General features: G+C 42.1%; 1 long non-coding RNA gene across 4 annotated transcripts in view; it reads right to left on the bottom strand.

Annotated features, from left to right (window-relative positions):
* LOC116993182 overlaps positions 1-20,810 on the bottom strand; it is a 95,730-nt gene that overhangs the window by 35,529 nt on the left and 39,391 nt on the right. The gene's annotated exons all lie outside the window — the stretch shown is intronic.

The following is a 20,810-nucleotide window of genomic DNA, read 5'->3' as shown; positions in this document are numbered from 1 at the left end:
GATAATGTGTAGCCTAGGCTTTATTTAGCAACTTAAACGAAAATGTTACTTACTGAGTGGTTGGTAGACAAAACATTATATTGTAGGTTGGTTTTTTTCCACTTGTCCTATAATATTTTACTTTGATTAAAGCTGTACTGAGGTAAAATTGCACATGTCATGCAAAAAGCAATTTACCTCCGCTCTTATTGAAGTTAACCGTACTTATTTGTCCTAGCATAATGTATTTTTCTAGCTGCATTCCAACTGCAGTGCTTTATCATATGAACCAAGCTAGATTTAATCAAATTCAGTTTGTGTTGTGAATTTTAAGACATTTGTTCAATTAGTTGGAATAAAAGCAAAACATTTAGAAGGAAGATTAAAGTTGAAAAAATGCTGTTGCTAAGCTGGGCATCCAATGCTCCTTCTGCACCTTTCTCATCCCAAGATACTTCTCATGCTTGAAAAGGCTCCCTAATATTTTTTTAAATTTTTTTTTTTGTTCCTCCTATTGCTGGTAATGCTCATGGGATGGGAAAGATAAGAGTTATTTTATCAGGTTTCAACAATCAAGGGTAAGACCTGATGGTTTTTCCTCCTGTTGTGTTTGTCACAAGCTTTTTCTGGGCTCTGATAGATGGGACCACATGCAAGCTGAGGGCTTTCTTAATGTATTGGAGTCAGCTGGGAAGCCACAGTGCTGCTACCCAGTTCCTCTCTAGTCTCTCCAGTGCCCCTCAGCTGCTTTCCTATTGCTCTCCTTGTTGCCACCTGGTGGAAAAGTTGCCATCATTAACTCGTGTTGGCCCTTCAGACCTGCGTGTGCAGCTCAAGGAGACCAGCACAGGAGCTGAGGGACATCGGGGAGAAAGGTCAGACCCCAACACAACTTTCCAGCAAGCAAATTACTTTCTCCTCTCACCTCTCTATTGCTTCCCCTAAATTGGCTTGTTTGCACACAGACAAGGTATTTTGGGCTATCAGAATGTTTTTACTGTGTTGTCCTGCCAATGAAATACAACATCCATTAATTATGATCGTATTACTTTTACCAAGAAAAGTTTTATGCTTGTTACTACATCTTATTTTCCTCATCTGAGAATTCTTACCTAGCTTGAGTGATTTGAAAAGGCCATGGCAAAAAAATTTGTGAGAAATAAAAATGTCTTAGTGAAGTCAGAGTCCACTCTCTTGACTGAGAAGTGCAGTGTTTTTATATTTTGAGACAGTTTCTCAGACAGCTAGACAAGGTGACATTAAACAAATCACACTAATTACAACACAATTTATGTAGAGAGATTTTACTGGCCTGCTAATGCTTGGCAGGAGCTGTCAAGTACTAATGTTTCAAAAAAAGAGCATTTCCAGCATTCAGTTTTTTTGTTGCTTAAGAAATGATGGAGCATGTTGAGCTCCCTTGTTTGTGCCAAGCGAAGCAGAGCCCAGCCCAAGTGCAGAGGCAGGGAGGGCTCAGAGACCAGAGTTCAGGCCATGGCTTTCAGAGTTACACACTGTGTTATAGCCCCAGGCAAATCACTCCTGAATGCACCCCATTCGAAACAAAATCAGCAAGAATTTCTGTGATACCTGGAGGCTTTGCACCTCTCTGGCTTCACAGGTGTCCTGCTGTGCGTGTGTCATGCCCAGAGGCGCAGACAAGACCCTGCCATTCTGGGCTGGAGAGGTTTTGCATGGTTCATGGTACATTATATGACTGAGGGAAATATTGTGCATTAGCTGCCTTATTAACAGAACAAGGATTAAACACTTATCTATAAAACATGCTGACAGAGCCATGAAATTTGTTTCTCAGGAGCCTGCAAAGTGCTTAAAGCTTAAACCTGAGAGATATGTAGGACTTTGCCTCCTATTTACTTAGTTTAAGATTATGTTCCTGTAAGATGGTATCTCCCCCCATCCAACCCCAGCTAATGGTTACCCTCACCTTCAACCAGCACGAGGGCGTGGGGCACCCACTCCTCACCCACACTGGTGCTTGCACCACAGCTTAAACACTACAGTTTACAAGGAGTAACCCTGGCCCTGAGAAGCACTCAGGTGCATCATGCTGATTTTGCTGCAGGGACAACAGCAGCCTGGTAATAGCAAATGGCTTTGGGAGCAGGGCCAGGAGGAGAAAACAGGAGGGGGAGAAGGTTGCTAATGGCCTCTCACTGTGAGGGTTTTCTGAATGAGTCTCTGGAATGGCTGTCTGGACAGGCCTCCACTCCATGCAATGGGCATTGATCACACACAGACATGGAACACAGAATCACAGAACATTCTGAGTTGGAAGGGACCCACATGGATGATCCAGTCCAACACTTACATGAATGGCCAGTGCCTGGGAAAGCAAAGCTCTGGGTTACACCTCTAACTCAAGGGAGAGTCAGTGCTATGGGGAAGGGTCCTTGAAACCCTGCTACTTAGAGCTAAATGAGCCCAGACCTTCCTTCTGCTTCTCTAGGACATGAAATAGAAGTCAATCACTCTCTGGAAAAGTAGCAATGTTCTGGCAAGATTTTCCTCCTGTGCTCAAAGGAAGACAGATGAGCTGGACATTCTCAAATAGTCTCGGAGGGGAGATGTCTTGCTGTGGAGGTGGGCTCAGATCCTTCTCCAAAGCTAACTCAGCTCTCTGAATTGGTAGCTGGATGCAGGGCTCCCCACACTCAGCCAAATTGCTCTCATTCTCCCACCGTCATTTATGTAGCCCGTGCCTGGTTTTGGTACCATTTGCAAATGTCTGTAAACATGGGCATACCTCTGCAGAGCTTGGACATCTCCTTTCTGGGCTTCTTATGTTTTGCTCTGAGCTAGATTTGCAAGATACTCTGCATCTGTGCTTCCAAGGCTTCATGCTGCCCATGGGAATTTATCTCTGGTGAGTCCTGGATACTTGTGGAAATTGCTCAGGAGGGAAGCTGTATTTTTAAGAGGGTCATAAGGACTCTAAATGGTATATTTGGCATCAGCTGGAGACAGGAACACCTTAAGGGGCCTTGGTAGAGGTGGCACTTTTCATATGCATCAAGGACATGCAAACTCCCGCCAACCATAATAGCACCATTAAGTCCTTCTGGGCTTGTACATCTAGCTAGCATTTGCAAAAGTTACAAAGAAGAGGTTTGAGAGGCAAGGGCAGGGCACTAGAAGGGGCAAACAGGGAATGAAGCCTCCTGGTCTCACCAGGAAATGCAGTTCCTGGGAAGTGAAGATGACCAGCACCTTGTCACAGAAACCTCTGGGACTTATACCTGACTACCAGCAGACTCTCCCCTGTGGTGGTGACACACAGAGCTCGTTTTCCTGCACAGCTGTACCCAGTGGCACATGTGATTGTCACTTGCTGAGTATGGGCACATTTTCTCACTTGACTCACAGTTAGTCCAGTGCTACAAGCCAACACTGCCTGCGGTTACACGAAAATTCAGTAGGATTGAGAATGTGTATAGCAGGGGAGAGAAATGGGTCAGAAGAGTTATTTCAAGCAGATGTTGGTGATAGATGTTGGTGATAGATGTTGGTAGCAACAAAAAGGAAACACATATCTATATCTTTTCAGAATAAAAAACGAGCATCTGCACTTGAACAGGGTTTAGTGATTGCTAAATGGCTCCATTGTCAAGCGAGAAGCTTTATGAACAGAAGGGTTTGCATGAAGCAGTTGTTGTTTACACCTGAAACTGGTGTACAAATAAAGCCATCATTCTTTGCTGCCAATTCTCCTCTGCTCTGAGCCAGAGCAGCCTTTGGAGCTGCATGATAGCCCTCTCCCTGCAATTGTTCCTTGCAGGTGTAGCTTTTATATGTGTTTGCTAATGGTTGTCCAGGTCAACTCACACACTGAGCCTCATTTAATTCAACAAAGGAATATGTTAAGAAAAGCTGGGAAGGCATTATTCAGAAAAGGGATCTTTGGCCTTGGACAGAAAAAGGAGAGCATGGAGTTAATTTTCTGCTTTGAATTGCCTTGCAGAGGAGTTTAGCTTTTTTCACTGAGTGTCAGGGGAGACCAGGGACAGAGGACACCACAGACACAAGTTTCCTTGTGCAGCTGCCTCCCTTGCCTTCCCTTCCACATGCAGTAATCACACCCCACAGACTAAACTTCAACTGAATAAAATCAAAGTCTAAATTGTAAAACACTAAAACATTAGTCTGAAATCCAGTATTCTTCTCCCTCCCCATTTCTGTACCTTTTATACAACCACCACCATCATCTCTTTCTCCTGTATCTTTCTCCTTGCTAAGGCAGGTCACATGAGGTGCCTTCACCTTGAGAAGGTCAATCCTGGGAGTTGTGACCCTCTGGTACCTCTTGCTGCAGCTGCACACCTCCTGTGGTGGTAAACCCCAGCTGCTACAGAAGTGCTGGGGAGCCCTATGAACCTCAGCACCAAAACTCTCTTCTGCCTGGTGTAGAAGGAGGCAGCAAGCTCTGAGTGATTGTGTCCCTTAAAGCCACCAGGAGCCTGGGGTGAAAAAGTGACACTGATGGAAGGGACATGACAATGGGACCAAGGGAGTAAAACCCTTTTGATGCTCACTGGGTGCTTGCATGACCAGGAGGAGCACAGAGGTGGTGGGGAGGGGGGAAAGTCTGAGAAAGGGCAATAAAGAGGGGAGATGGGGACTGGAGTAACCCCAGGAAGAACGAAATGGAGAAGCAGAAAGAATTAGCAAAGTGAAGAGGTATTGATGGCAGTAGGAAGCATCGTTATACTGTGCTGCATAATTGTAAGGCAGTATTGGCACAGCTACGCTTAAAAAACCCCACAAGAGGATCATAGAAAAGCTTTAAAAGTACTGCTTAAAACAACAAATTTAGCCCTTTTTCTTTTCATTTCTCACTGACAAAGGAGGACTTTGGTCATGTCTTCAGGCCGTTTTTCTGGAAATTAACTTTTAAGAAAACAATTCTCACCAAGCTGTGTGACTCAAAGAACTGGGACACTGGGGAAAACGTCAGCTATCACAAACCTTACCACTGAACGGCAAGCACTGATAAGAGGGGGATTAGGTTTTTCCTGGACCTGCCCATTTAAATTCCTGGTAGCTTTGATCTAGCAGTCGAGAACTGACTGGGAGGACAGATTGCATACACTCTCCTGGATACTTTCCTTTTGTAGTTGCATGTGATGCTGTCATTTAATCTTGACTAGAAATGGGAGCTGATGGTTTCTCTTTTTGTGGGGAGCATGGATAGGTCCCATGCAGGCATTCTCAGCCATGCACAGATTTGAAGAGGCAGTGGGAAACTGAGTCCAGCCCCAGCTTTGGTGGCTTCAGGAGACAGTTTCCAAGCAGAGGTTATGCTGGTGCTCACGGCTGCCTAGGCACACATGCAGCAAAAAGCCAAGACACAGACCCATACCTCACCTGTGAAACACTATAAGGTACAGTGTGGCCTCATGGCAAGCTTTGTTTAGCACTCAGAAATTCCTGACAAACAGTGGAATTCTTCAAACTGTGTCTGGGCAAAGTTTCCAAATGAACAAAAAGCATATATCTTAGAGAAATGCAGGCTGTATCCAAAGTAAAAAAATCCAGTTTCCCATTCAGACACCAAGCGAGAGTCAGCCCCAGCCTTCAGATTCACAACAGCAAACCCAGATCTCTGCAACCCTTTAGACAATGCGAAACTAATTTGGGCATTTAAAGATAATTCAGATGAAATCAAACTCATCTTAATCTTTCATCCAATGAGATATTTGATGTATTTGAAAGTTTATATAATATTTTAAAATCACTGTGGCTCACTTGTAAAGTCTGAGTTCACGACACGCATAATAAATCCCTTCATGGAAGTTCAGTTTCTTGGAATTTAAATTAGAATAGGAGGTATCTGTATAGACAGATACACAAAATAAAACAGGCAGGCTGGTTTACACTGATGTATACTTTCTGTAAGGGAATACATCAGTGGTTCCCCATATAAAAAACATCTTCCTATAACTATGGCATACATTAAAAGACACTTTTTAATGCATTTTTTTTCTTCTCCAGTAAGAAAAAGTGATTTTCCTGGATATCACACTTGCCTGAGCCAAAGCCCATGGATTGTATTGTCATCTGTGTCACTGTACATATTTCTTTTCGAACTCTTTCTGAGGATTCTTCCTCCAAGATGATATGATCAAAGCAACAAATACAACATGTCTTCAGTTTACTTCCTTGGTTAAAGGTGTTCTGTCTCCTCAAACATATCTTACAAGCATGATGAGTATGAACCGGAAGACGTAACCTTTAAATTCATTAAGAAATTCATATATTATAAATAATCTAATCTAATAGTCTAATCTGCTAGACTAGACTACAGATATTTCTGTTAAAATTAAGAAATTCCCTTTTCCATTTTACTTTATGCAATACAGAATATTTTCTGAGATTTGATAGATCACCCAAAGCCACAGATACATGAACTCTCAAACAAGTCTTCATCATTCCTTGGAATTCTACTTTTTCCCAAGAAAAAAGCCAAACCAATAATTTTTGCCTACTATGTTCAACTACATTTAAACTATTGATTACCCAAAAGGTTTACAAAATTAAGACTCCACTAGATGTGAAGCAGCTCCTGATGATACCAGGTACCACTGTCTAAGTCATGCTGGCTCTGTTCACCCCAGGAAGACAAAATAATCCCCTCTGCTACTCAGTTGGAAGATTTTCCATCAGACAGTTAGCAGAGTTTTGGCAGAGGCCCTTGTTGGTACAGTCCCCTGTTCAGGAGCTCTCTTGGGCTTGTGCCCCTTTGGGGCCCTGCATCACAACCACCCCCATTGCTGAGGACTCCCTTCCCCTCTGCTCCAGTGTCACTGGGTGACACTGCTTGTCCTCTGACTTCTTCCACCTAGGCTTGTATCCAGCATCTGAGAACATTCTGCTGACTGAGGTTCCCCTGCACATCAACAGGGGATTTATGGCTGCTTCTGCATGGCTTACTGGCTGTACCAGCTCTGGTTTCCCACTCAGAGTCATCTTCTGCTTCCCCGAGGATGGCAAGAGAAGCCAGTCAGCAAGCCCTTTCCATTTTCAGCAGTTTCCCAGCAAAAGAAACATTAGCATGTCAGACTGCCAGACAACACACCACAGAGATTCTCCCACATATTGCTTCTTTCTTCCTTTTTTCACATCAAGAGCTAAAGAGGTGGGTGACAGATTTCCAGAGGAGGAAGGGGAAATTATGCTGATCACTGCGATTGTGACCTCTCTGTCTTTTACACTTGAGTGGGAAGGGGCCCTGCAGTGAGGCACTAAAACCAACAGCCTATTCACAAAGCCCCTAGGTAATTAGTCATTAAAAAAATAAAATTAAAAAAGAAAAATAATTGCAATCTGCCAAGAGAGGAGAAAGGGCTTTAAAAGGATATACCTTTATAGCCATAAATCGCTAAAGTAAAAGAATTGCAGGCTAATGTACAAAGGGTCAATGCAATAAAAGGAGTGAAAGAGACACCTGAGTTTCCTTGAAGTCACCGGGGAGGCAGCTGTGCTCGGTGTGCTTGCTGCACATACATGTAGCTGGATAATTGCTTGGTTAGGAACTAAAATAGCAGCATGTGGGCATCATCTGAAGGAGCAAGTAGACACACAGAAAAAAAAATAAAAATCACCAGTCCAGCCTTGGGCAAAGTTTCGCTGCATGCAGAGTAGATCAACAATTTATTTCTGAAATTTACACTTTGCAAAGCATAAATAAGCAGAGAGGATCAGCGTGCACTCCAGCAATGTACATACCCTCTGCCAGACACTCTGTTTGGCTCACACTAATGAGGGCAGCCCCAGAAACAAGACTACAGACCTGCAGGAGCTGTGTGCTCTCATGGTTGCTTTTTTTTTTTAACGCACAGCTCGATTAATCTGAAGGTTAACTTAATTAAGTAAAGCTCACCTCCTCATCAGGCCCTTGTAGGCTTTAACAGCACCCCAGGTTCTGTGAGGCCATTCATTAGGCCCTACAATGTGCCTTCAGTTCGGTAAATAAGTGCTAATTGCGTTTCACCGAGGGTTCACACAAAGGCAGAACAGCTAAGCCCAAAGTTTTGAACATCTGGCCTTGGGAGTTGTGTAGGAACCCCAAGGAAAATATGGGTCAGGGAATGAATTCTATAGCACCTGTGGGACCACGGGAGTCGGACAAAGGAGGGGAAGGTGACCAGAAATGAATCCTCGCACAAAACACCAATTTGTGTCCTGCACCATAATTTTGGTGTGCTCCCAGTGCTCTTGGGGCTGGGGTTGACTGCAGAAAAAGCACATCCACCCTGCCCTGAGCTGTGAGGCCCCAAGGAGCCAAGGTCTCTGGGATACTGTGATAATACATGTTATTTCTGATCCATTCATGGTCCTGCTTTTCTCTTAGAAAAAAAGGAGAGCTCACACCAATCAGCATGTGTCACCTGTGGCAGGGTGGCCACCATGCAAAGCCCATGGAAACCCTATGTGCAAACACAACACACGTAACCTGCATGCAGTGACAACAGCCCTGTACCTCTCTCGCATGCCAGTATGTTGGTGGCAGTGCAATATGAAGCCCAGGGCAGGGATGACTGCAGGGAACCATCCCTTGTTCACACATGATGAAGAAGGGAGTTTGTACTGCTGTCCTACAGTCATATATAGTGCAGCAAAAGAAACCTGAAGGAACTGGACAAGGTCACCAAAAGAGAAAAAACAAATCTCAAAGAAGGTTTTCAAGGCATCCTGCCTTGAATCCATGTCCTAGTTACAGTCTTTCTGACTGTCTGCACATTCCTTACCTCCATTTTTCTTTTCCTATAAAAGACAAATGTAATGTTTATTGTTGCAAGGAGTGCAATGTCATAATCAGGTTAAGAAAACGATTGAATGCTGATGTATATTACCAAAAACTTAATTCTGAAAAGCTTCATTTGCTCATTGGAGACACTTGTCTTGTTTACAATGTCACTTCTGTTACAAGTGTTTTTAAGGACAAATACTTCTGGGAATGAGAGGAGCCTGACAGTCTTATGAATTTGGTATGCAAATTTGTCAGGCAGATTCAGCCTTTGTTCCTTTCCCTATCGGTACCAGTAAAAATAATGTGCATTGGCCTTGTTTGAAGAAAGAGAAAGAAACCAGAAAAAGAGAAACATGGAGAGAGGAAGGGGGTGGGGAGGGGAAACACGTGGAACTAGAGCAGCAGAGGTGAGTTTGTACATCACTAGTACACTGTCTCTTGTTAGCATTACTCAGTTCTGCACCTGCCTTGAAAACACATTCCTTGGTGCTGCTTAACTACTGCAGTTGCTGAAGTTTCAGAGAAAAAACATCTCCCAATAACTCTATTTTCATCTTCTCAGCATTTTCAAAAATGCACCACTTCCCACCCCAGCCAAACCAGTCATATTAAACCTTTTCCAGCTTACATCAGAGCTTTCTCAGGAATTTTTATACCAATTTACATGAATCAAAGTGGTTGCTTTCCAAACTGATTCACCCTGTATGTACTGCTTTGGAGGTAACCTCAGGAGCTGGTTGGGATTTTTCCTTTCACATACTAGAACTGAATCCATGTTTTAAGGACACATTTATCTCACTGTCAGGCTCATATTTACCTCACTTTAAACAAGAAAACATTTCTTTTGAAAAAAATGAAATTTGTGAAAGCTCCAGCCTCTCCAAATTCATCCTAGAGGAACAGTTACATGCACTCTGACATAGGAGATTTAGCAGCCAGTAATTGTGGAAGTGGAAGTGTCTCTTCACTGCCTCACCTTGAGAGGTCTTGGGCATACATGGATTTACAACTTTAAGGAGGCTCTCCAATCTTAGCCACTTTTGAGGGACTTTAGATGGTCTCCATTTCAGTACCTCTGCCCTCAATTTAAATAATGTGTATTGAGCAGTCTAACACAAGTAGCAGAGCTCTGCATGGTGTGTTGACTCTTTTTCTAAACTGGAGCCTTTGGCATGTGAGTTCTCATTCAGCCAACAATATAGCAGAGGTCAATGATTTAAAAGTGTCCTCTCTAAAACAAGAAAGACCCATTTTATCAGCAAATCACCAGCAGTGGATTAAGTTAAGACTGCAAATAATGAAAGCATGACAAAAGCATGTGTTTTTTTCCCTTGCTCCCTTTATTATGTTTCCTGGTATAAAAACTAAAACCTGCCTCCTTGCAGCATTATCCTTATTTATAGAAGAGCTAGAGTTCTCCCCTGAATTTTGAGAGGTTGACTTTGCAGTAAAGAGCCACAGGGGTTTATGCAGACCTCTCCTGGCTCACTGGAAAGGTCAGGAGGAGAGGTCTTGCATAAACCCATGTGGTTCAGAGTGGTGTGCCAGCAAGCTGGAGCTGAGAAGTACGTGCTGAGGCAGTCCTGTAAACAATCCTGTAAAGCAAAACAAAACAAGAGCTGGAGTCACTTTGTTGAAAGAAATGTAAGTGGAAATATTTGCCAAGCTGTGTGGGACTGCCAAACCCACAAATGATTTGACACTCCCTCCCACTTCAGGGCTTGGAAAATCTATTCTGCATTAAGAGCTACATGTGCTCCTAGAAGCCCATAGTTTAGCCTAAAAGTCAGTCTGATTAATTCACACACAAGCTAGGTGGGAGCAACAGAATAGAGATGGGGAATAAAAGAAACGAATTAAAGCAAAATACAATTGGGAGTGCTGTGGTGGTGGAGATACTGGGTGCTATTAACAGTCAGTGGAATTGATACTGAGGCACCTTTAGAAAAGTCAGCAGATAATAAGAAACAGCATTAAGAACAAATTGAGGTGGGTAAAATTTACTGCTGTCTCCACTGAGACTGTAAATGGAAAACTTGGAGAGAGCTGGTGAAAATGCTAAAAGAGGCCAAACAAACAAATCCCACTAGAACCAGCAAAGTGGTTTTAAATCATGTCCTTTAATAATCTACCATTTGCATTACCGTAACATGTCATTGCATTATTCTGGTCTGCAAACAATTGTTGAGTTTCCAACTTCTGCTGCTGGAAAAAATGATGACCTGGGGGAAGGAATTTTTGTAGTAAATACCTCAGCATGAATAATAAGATGAAGTTATTTAAGCCACTGCTCCTTGAAAAATTAGACTAACTTCCTAATAACTGTACTACATAGCTTAAAGAAATCTAATTTTATCTCTGCCTCCCACACAGTAAATCTCCCTATCACATTCTTTCCTTGCTTCATTGCTATTTCTTTGCTTAATAATCACCTACTTAAAAGATCGGGGATAATATTAATAATGGGCAAATTAGATACACAGAAAAACAATGTTTTCTATACTTTCAGAGATACCCAGCATGGCTGTCATTAAACCAAAACCAGAGCTTGAGGAGAGAGCAGTGGAACAGGGCAAGAACTCTGGCTAACTTAGTGTTGAGCAGACAACATTAGTCAGTGTTGCAATGCTGAAATATTTAACAACGGGAGCTGCTCTACCCTTCAGCATTTTTCTCCCATAAACTAATTAGGCTATAATATTATGAGCACTTCCTTTGAGGCTAGGCTTTCCTCTTAGCATGACTCTTGGCAGGCTGGCAAAGCTGGGTTATTGCTGTGATGAAAAAATGGCACTACATTTTGCCTCAGCCTCCTTTATTATTTTTTTCAAAGTTCTATACAAAGCCACTCACATGCCCAATGGCTCAATCTCACTTCCAATTAAGTCAATGATAAAACTCACATTGACTTAAATGGGAGCAGGTTTGCATCCCAAAGGCTAACAGTCAAGGCTTTTAACAGTCAGACTACTAATGGGGAAAGTAGAAAGAGTTAGAGAACGTCATCATCTTCTCTTTTCTTAGGAGTAGTAATTCAAAGTGAATAGAGTAGGCATGTTCGATTTGAAATTATTTTCAGGGAGAAAAAATACGTGGTGAGTCTATTTATAATGCGGTGATTCAGCTCTTCTTATAATACGTGTGGATGGTTCCATGGCAGAGAAGAGAAGGCAGCACATAAGAATTATTGACCCTCCCTTTAAATAGTTTGCAAGGACTTTCTTAGCCCTTACTATATTCAGCCCTTACTATATCACCTAGTCTGTGCACTGCTAATAAAAGGTTTTGGCCAATTAACTTGGTTATATTGGAGTCCAGTGCTGAAAAAAGAGCAAAAGTCCTGGAGTGCCCCAGATGCTTCCACAGCTTTGGCCTCTGCTATGGACAGAGACCATATGAGGCCAGGGAAAAAGAGAATTTTGTTTTTCTTTTTATAGCATTGGCAAAATTAAGCTAAAGGAAGATACTAGATTAATAATGTCCTCACTAATGTTAATTTTCTTGCTTGAACAAACATACTTTTGGAAGAGGAAGGGTAATCCGTAAGTAAAAAAGCCTTTGAAGACAGCCGGGCAGAAAGGCCCAGCATTTAAATTTCCCATGAACCTTTCGAAGGCAGATAAATCCACTCAACCTCCCCAGCCTCAGTGTGAGTCCCACTCCTCACAGAGGGCACCGGCACCCACACAGAAGTGCAGCCCTCTGGGGGCAGTGGTTTAGGTGGTGATACCAATGTCTCATCCCTTCTCCCTTCTCCCCTATCCTGGAGAGGATGAGGGATGCAGGATGCAGAGTGACTAAGCTGCAGTTCCCAGCACATAGGCTTCTACTGGCAGGGAGTGAGAAGAGAGGCATTGCCACCACCAACTGGGCCTTGAAATCTGCTCCCTTGCAGGTCAGTGTGCTGCAGTGAGTCAGTCCCCGATGGAGACAGCTCAGTTCCAGCACGCACACAGCTGGACAGATGCCACAGGAACCCTGCAGCTCCCTGCCTGGAACTGCCCAGTGGAGGCAATCTGGGGAGGATGACACCATGGAAAGTTTGGAACCTTCTGCAGCTGGATTTGGTGTTTCTTTAGGATGCCCATGACAGACAGTGTAACTGCACACTGTTTATGGGAACAGGGAAGCCTGCCCTGCCCTGCCACAGTGTTGAAAGTATTTTCTCACTATTCTGAGTATTGTTTGTTCATCAGCTGGTGAATGTGTGCCACCTGTAGTTACATCTTTCATCTCGGTGCCTTTTCTACTCCTTGCTTTTCCCCTGCTAGCAGAGTAGAAGGAAATGTGTTTGCCTCTTGCAATGTTTATTCTCAAATTCAAACAGAAAACGCTTAACTGCAGCACTGCCTGAGTAACCTGGTGCGATACACCCATGCAGGGGGGAGAGGTAAAGAGAACAGCTTTTGTGAATGACATTCAGGTTCAGCTTGCAGATTTGCAGCTCCTCTGACAAACTGAAATGACTCCTGCAGCAAAGACAGTGAGCAAAGTTTCATGACCCATTACTTTAAAGGGAAGCCAGGTGGCTCAGCAGAATTTGATGGAGCAGCTCTGGAGGAACACAAGGAAAACAGACGTCTCTGACATTGACTACAAAACATTTGCACCTCTTCTCTCCTAAGCCCATGATCTGGAGAGTACACCTGCACACACCCACACATGCTCTGTTTTTGTCTCATTTTCTGCACCATTCTCCATTTCAAACCTTTCTCGATTTCATGGCTTCAAAATTCAGAATAGTTCCGGCCTCCTTCTGCAAATAAAGCAGAGATTGAGGCTTTGTACTTCCATGTCAAATGCTGAGGGCCAATGGCATTCCAAACATCCATAAAGTTGAAGTGGTAGGTCAGTGCAAGCACACGCTGCAAAATCTCCTGGAAGAGAAGGCACTGAAGTTCTGCAGGATGTGGGTCTGGATCTCTTCCTCTCTCCCTCCCTCAGACCCTGACTTTTTCTCTCCCAGCCCTCTTAGAGCAGAAAGCCTGGCACTGGCGGCCTTTGCCCACTGACATACTGCCCTAATGGGATACCCTAATCCCAGCCTGATTCCATCCTGCTCCAGCTACACCACATAATCTACACACCCCCTCTGGGTCCATATAGCTCAGAGCTCTTCCCAGCACAGTGATGTGGTGAGGAAAACATACCAATGGCATTGCACAGAAAACCCCACTTCTCTCTTCTGCTGCTGGCTCCACCAGCAGTTTCTTTCTCTTTGGAGAGCAGAAGCAAGGGAGAAAAGCATCAGAAGTGCAGTGGGGCCAGACAGGAGCCTGTGCTTGAGGTGAGAGCACCCAGCGATTGGCACAGCCAGGTACCACATGCATGAAGATCAGCAATGCTGCCACAGTGTCATTGTGTCAGCCAGGAGCAGGTTTCACCAGGGTTCAGGACACAGCTTGTACTGCCCTGGAAGCCACTCTGCCTGTAAAAATGTCCTCTCACAGCTAACTGGCTTTGCAGGCCAGTGTGAAGAGGGAAAAAAAACCCTCCTCATTTTCCTGCTTACACAGGCACCAATCACTCACCTCATCACTCCCACTGGGATTCTGTGTCAACCCTCTGTTGGACTTACAGCATTGCTCTGGCAGACCTTGCCTTGCTCCCTCCCTTTGCCTGCATGGAGGAGGCATGTACCTACAAGTGGCCTGCCTTGCCCATCCTGGCCCCATTCAAGGAGCAGTGTGGGGACACCCATGATTGCCACGCCTCTTTGGCAAGGTTTAATTTACAGGGATAATCTTTTTCTGACAACTGCAAGTTCACCCAAGGTTCTTAATAGATGTTTCCCCTGAATCATGACTACTGATAAACATTCTTCATTAAAGTACTAAATTAATCTCTGCTGAATATATGTGATGCAGCCCGAATCCCACCTCAATCTCCATTAGCTGCATTGTTCTTGCAGCCGAGAGAAATAAGACTTATTTTAGTCAGTAAAGTGAACAAACACCACCTGTGAACCACTCAGGAAGCTGACCTGAGCTAGAAGGTGACATTTTTACTGTTCCTTTTTGACTATAACGAAGGCTAATGGTGCATGGATTATTATGTTTCCAGAAAAGCTGCCTTTTTCAGTTGAAAATGAGGTTTTTGTCAATTAAATAATCAGTGAAACAAAGACATGTAGACCATACATATGATAATTCAATTTAAAAATACTGAAAGGAGCTGTAAAGAATGGCACTGTAAATGACAGATAAGATTTTTTTGTGGTTTGAGTGAATTGCCACTTTTGTTCTCATGCTCTATATAGTGATCATGGACTGATTCAGCCTGAAAATATAAACAGCTCCTTTGCTTTCCAGGAAAGTCACTGGCTAAAGTAACTATACAGAGCCACTGTTTCACAGATAAACAGGCTAAGTCAGTTCCTTATCCTGTCAGTATAGAGCTCTGACAATCACTAAGTTCCATGTTTTGAAGACAGATGGAGAAACTCAGTGAGCTGCATGGGACTTTCAAAGCATAAGTAGAGCTCAGCTAAGACAAGGGTGGCTCTTTATTACATATCTTTTCACAGTAAATGCAACCCCTGGAAAGTTCAGAGCCCGCAACAGCGCAGGCCTATCCCATGTATGTTGCAAAGCAGGTTTTTTCTTTGATTTCCCACTTTGTCCTTCAAGATGTATCCTGCTGGATTTCCTGCATGTGGATAACAGTTAAAAATAAAGTCAAGAATTATGTACTAGAGCTTGCGTTCTGCTATTCCTCTGCATTCCTCTGTCCTGGGACTGTCTGAGGGTGTCTGAGCCTTAACAGAGGTTAATGACTTTAGTGCTCATTAAATCAGAAAGGGCTGAGAATATTCAGAGAAGTAGGAGAGCAGGACAGGACAGGACAGGACAGGACAGGACAGGACAGGACAGGACAGGACAGGACAGGACAGGATAGGATAGGATAGGATAGGATAGGATAGGATAGGATAGGATAGGATAAACCTTTAGGTTTTATGCCCCACACAGTCTCCTTCTCTCTCACTGCCTGAGAACACAAGATGATATCAGAGCCATGTGGGGATGATCCTGTCGACTTGTGCTGATCTGTGCAAGAAGTCAGATCAGATGGGAATCACATGCAGCAATTCAGAACCCAAAGGATGGATAAACCTCATGGAGAGGAGAGGGAGAGGAGAGGGAGAGGAGAGGAGAGGAGAGGAGAGGAGAGGAGAGGAGAGGAGAGGAGAGGAGAGGAGAGGAGAGGAGAGGAGAGGAGAGGAGAGGAGAGGAGAGGAGAGGAGAGGAGAGGAGAGGAGAGGAGAGGAGAGGAGAGGAGAGGAGAGGAGAGGAGAGGAGAGGAGAGGAGAGGAGAGGAGAGGAGAGGAGAGGAGAGGAGAGGAGAGGAGAGGCTTGTAAAAGAGATACTTTACATATGTTCAGGACTAACACATCGTGTGAAGAAAAATTAGAGACAGTAAGATTAATGCTGTAGTGATTATTGCTGTCAAAGGCACCTAACTCCTTCAGATTCCCTGGAAAATCCCTGTACTGCTGCATGCTGCACTGAGTATGGGCTCTGACTAGTACAGGAAGAAATAGCTCCCACCATTTTCAAGCTTTATCCATGGTTTCCATAGCAGATTTGGCAACATCTCAAAGCTTCCTCAGCCCTATACCTAGTATCAGTTACGTTATGTTACAGTGCTGCATTTTAATTGCTGGTTTTTCTGAGACAGAGGGAGCTGAATCTAAATATATCTCAAGCGCCAGCAGTGATATTTAGCACAGCTACTGTAATCAAGCACTCAGCCACTGCCAACAAATAAAACTTCTCACTTGAGCAAATAGGTTCCCTGAATGTTTGACAAAATTTCTTTTTCTGTTATTTTAATATCATTAGGAGGCCTCAGTGTTCTTGATTGGCAGGGTGTGCATCGAAACTGCCAAGAAATTACCCATTTTATATCACAGCTCTTTTCCTTTTCTGAATGCAGAGACTAACAAAGCTCTAACAAAGATGCTCAGCTAGGAAGCCTTTTCTCCAGTAAGAGAAATGAAATATTGCTGAGTTAAAACCACTAATTACAGTTTATAATAACAATACTTCCTGGGGAAAAAAAAATAAACTATACTTAACTGCTGGGTTTTTTTCTTTAAACTAAGCGTTTGGCTAACTACTTGCAAAACTCTACTCAACTGGTACAGTCTAGCTGGCAGATTCCAGAGGAAAAAAACTACACTTCTCCCACTGTATAGGCATATTTTTCTGTCAAACCATTTGCTTTGTAATTCAAGTGCAAAATGTAATGTATGCAATAGGAAGGAAAGTATTTGAATAAAGATCACTGAAAAAATCCTGAAGTACATCCTTCATTTTGAGTATTTTAAGAAGCTCTTGGAATTTTTGCAAGCCTATATAGGGTATTTTAGAAAGGAAAAAAACACTAGATAAAATGCTTAGGCTGTAGTAAACTTTGCAATTGAAGAAATTTTCACCCAGAGTTCTGTTCTTCTATCCCAGTGCATGAGTTCCTATTCTCTCCTGAAGTGTTTCCTCCAAGGCTTTCCACTGGGACAGAAAAGTTTTTCCCATCCTTTTTCCCCTCAGAAGATGTCTGAACATGACTTATATTCAAGAATACTGAAAGATGGAGCACCTCTAGAAATCTCTCTCATTTAAATGATAACTACACTAAGTGTGCAGAAAACACTGAGCCTGAGCAGAGAACTGAAGGTGAGAATATTTATTTACATTTTTTTTTAAAGTAGGTTTTTTCCTTTTCCCCTGGGAAATAGTAATCAGAGTACAAAAACAAAGTATTTGCCTGGTAAGGCAGTCTTCAAAAATTCTGTCTTATTATTACCCAAGGTTTAACTCCTGCTATTCTTAACTCCTTGATCAGATCTTTGTTTTGTGTATCTTGCCACTGAAATCAGTCAATAGAGAATGGGGCAAAGTCTGAGTGATCAGTGACAGTCTGGAAACATATTCTCAGTTATTCAGCTTTTACATCAAAATCTAAATGCTTCCTAAAATATGTCAAAATGGAAGGACTGAAACACAATTATTTTTAATCACCCTTATTATGTTATTTTAACAACTCAAAATACAAATACATCATCCTCTTCTGAGCATTTCTTTATTTCAATATATTTTTAATTCATATATTTAAAACTTTATATTCCAGTGTATCCAATACAATATAGCATTAAAAAGGAAGATTTCAGTTTAATACACGTTATTGGATGGGACAAAAAGGCATGCAATGTTTTAAACAAGTGACAAAGTTAAGCCAATACAAAGAGGTTATGTTGCAGCTCCTACCCAAGATGAGGCACACTCTGAAGTCACCTACTGAAAAAAGTAAAAAATTTGTCCCAGTGAGAAACAAAACGTTCAATGCTAATCATAGGCATGCTCTCTGCTTGAAACATGTGAGGATACTTATTCTAGTTCTATTTCTATGGAAAGCTCATACCTACAACTCCTGAAGTATAGATACAAAATAGCTGAGTTTCAAAAGGACAGACCATGAGATAACCGCAAACTGTTTAGTATTTAATTCAGCAATCCTAGTCAAATTTGCAGGAAAAAAAACAAAAATAGCAATGCCAGTGGCATTGCAAGTACAGTAACTTTTACTACCTGATTCAGAACTTTCAATCTGCATTCAAGATCAGGCAGAAATCTGACATCTCCTCTGGATCTAGGAGAAAGCTTCAAAGGCTAATGCCAAGGATCACATTCCTGAGTCTGCTTCTTTAGATGTTCAGTGAAGTCCCACGCCTGCACCCGTCTCTCACTTTCTCTTTACATCTCTTTCATGTTGGTTTCTTCTCCTTATCTCAGACTGTTGAAAAGATGTGCCCCTCTGGCTGCAACACAAGACACGAGGGTTCAGAAAAGCTCCCATGTCCTGTGTTGTAGCCGGAGGTCTCACAATAGTTTAGAGTAAACCCTCTGGTATGCAGGTTCCTTTTGCAGGTAAAGTGCTTTTCCTGCACTTTTGAATTCAACCTATGTGTCAATCTGTGAAAGAGAAGTGGAGAAGAATGGAAATCAGGTGCACAGATAACACTGTGTGCTATTGGTACTGTCAACACAGCAAATGGAAAAAGCACCCGGGTACCTGCCAACCTGGGGCAGAAAAGCCAAGTTCTGACCTGGAATCTAAAGCTGCCATTTAGTTGACCTCAGCAAAGACACCAGCTTACAGCAGTTGGAATCAGCCCTACTGACTTTGCAGCATGATCTCCAGATCTTGATGGCTGAAAGCATTTCTTTGGCAACTTTGCCAGCACCTGTTCTTTCCATAGTAGATAAAGTTAAGCAAATAATTAGTGACTAATAATGTAAAAACAAATGCTGCCTTTTGTTTCTTGTTTACAAATTGCCCCTACCTGGATAACAACATTTCCAAATTTGTTATGCAGAATTATTTATGAATGCCTTTATAATTATTAATTCCAGGTCTGCAGATCACTCATAAGGAGTTGTGAACATTTGTAAATCACACTGCATTTCTTAGTTATATAAGCCATGTAAAACTTATTTCTGATGAGGTTAGTCGTCTAATTAGCTAACTGACACTGTGGATATGCAGCTCAAGAAACCACTTTTGGTGAACATCCAAACTTATGCATTTAAAGGGGACATTGCTGAGAGCAGTTTCTGCTAATAAAGCTCTGTACCAAATATCCACAGAAAACAGCCACTTGAAATGGTTCAAAGAGTTAAATTGAAATTCACTTGTGAATCCAAGCGGATATTCACAGGACAGCATGTTTTTATACTGTTTGCTCAACTCAAGTCATAAATTAATGCTAATGAAAATATTCAGAGCTGTTGTTGAATTTCTTATGAGTACAGTATTTACTTCTTTGTGGTCTTTTCCCTGCGGACTCACATTTCATTCCCAACTGAAAAGGTTTGAAAAGCAGAGCTTGAAAATCCCCATACTTATATCTATCTATATCTACAGATATTATATACATATATATATATATATGTGTCAATCCAGTACAATATATTGCTATGCATTATAATAAGATCAGCATTTTGAAGCCAGGTGCACAAGACAAGATTATTGCTCTCTCAGTTCAAAAAATCTTTGCAGATTTATTGCTTTTTTGTCTCTGAGTCTCCACATATTACTTTTATGCTGTCACTACTTTGTTTGGTACATCTGCTTTTCCAAACAGACTTGAAGAAGCAGGTGAGGAAATGAAGTGTACTTAGCTGCTATTTTTATGAAGATGACCAACTGAATGTCTGTTCAGGCACTCTGTTGATAAGTACTCACATTAACAGAATTAAGCAAATTACATAAGCTGTTTGCACTAAAATGTCAAACTTCTGTTCAAAAGATTTTAATTTTTTAAGCTTCCCTATCTGCTTCAAATAGAAGTATAAAAAACGTCACAGCTATCAGTTTGTTCATTTCCAGATTTATCTCACACGGAATGAAGTACAGTTCAACTGGTCAGAACTCAGATTAGGCAAAGGACAAAGCTATGAATTAAGAGGTCTTTCTCTAGAAGGGCATCAGAAGGAATGCCATCAGTATTTTTGACAGTAACATGGCTCTTAAGGCTGCCTAATGATGAGTGCAACAACAATTTTTAGCTATTAGTCTGCAACTTGAAGAATCCTCAAATCTTTTCAAGCATGTATTCTAAGATTTTTGCTATGAATTATATAGTTTATCTAGAAATTAGTTATTTCCAGCCACCTGCCTTTCATATCTCAGCTGCATAGTAAAAAAAAAATACCCAACCACTTTTACATTCAGTGTGAAAAAAAAATCATGCTAACCAACTCCATCTGTCTTACCAATTCCCTAAACTGTGCCTATATAGGCACTAAAAGAAAATCAAAACACAGAGTACTAGAAACTTGGGACCCAGAATTAATCTGCTTTCTACAGAAAAAGTATGTTCAGATAAAACTAAATGATTCATTCCATCCCATTTTCAAAGCAAGGAAATCCAAGGTTAGAGCTGAAATTGCATCTTTAAAGATTTGCTGATGCCCTGTGGTAAAAACATGAAAATATTTTGAGTTAGAGAAGATTCTGCTTAATTATTCTGCACTTCCTCCTTTTGTGTCTCCGTGTTTC

This window comes from Catharus ustulatus, chromosome 1 (genome assembly GCF_009819885.2).
Source record: "Catharus ustulatus isolate bCatUst1 chromosome 1, bCatUst1.pri.v2, whole genome shotgun sequence".
NCBI lineage: Eukaryota > Metazoa > Chordata > Aves > Passeriformes > Turdidae > Catharus > Catharus ustulatus.
The sequence above is the reverse complement of the archived record's forward strand: the minus strand, read 5'-3'. Positions and strand labels throughout refer to the sequence as shown.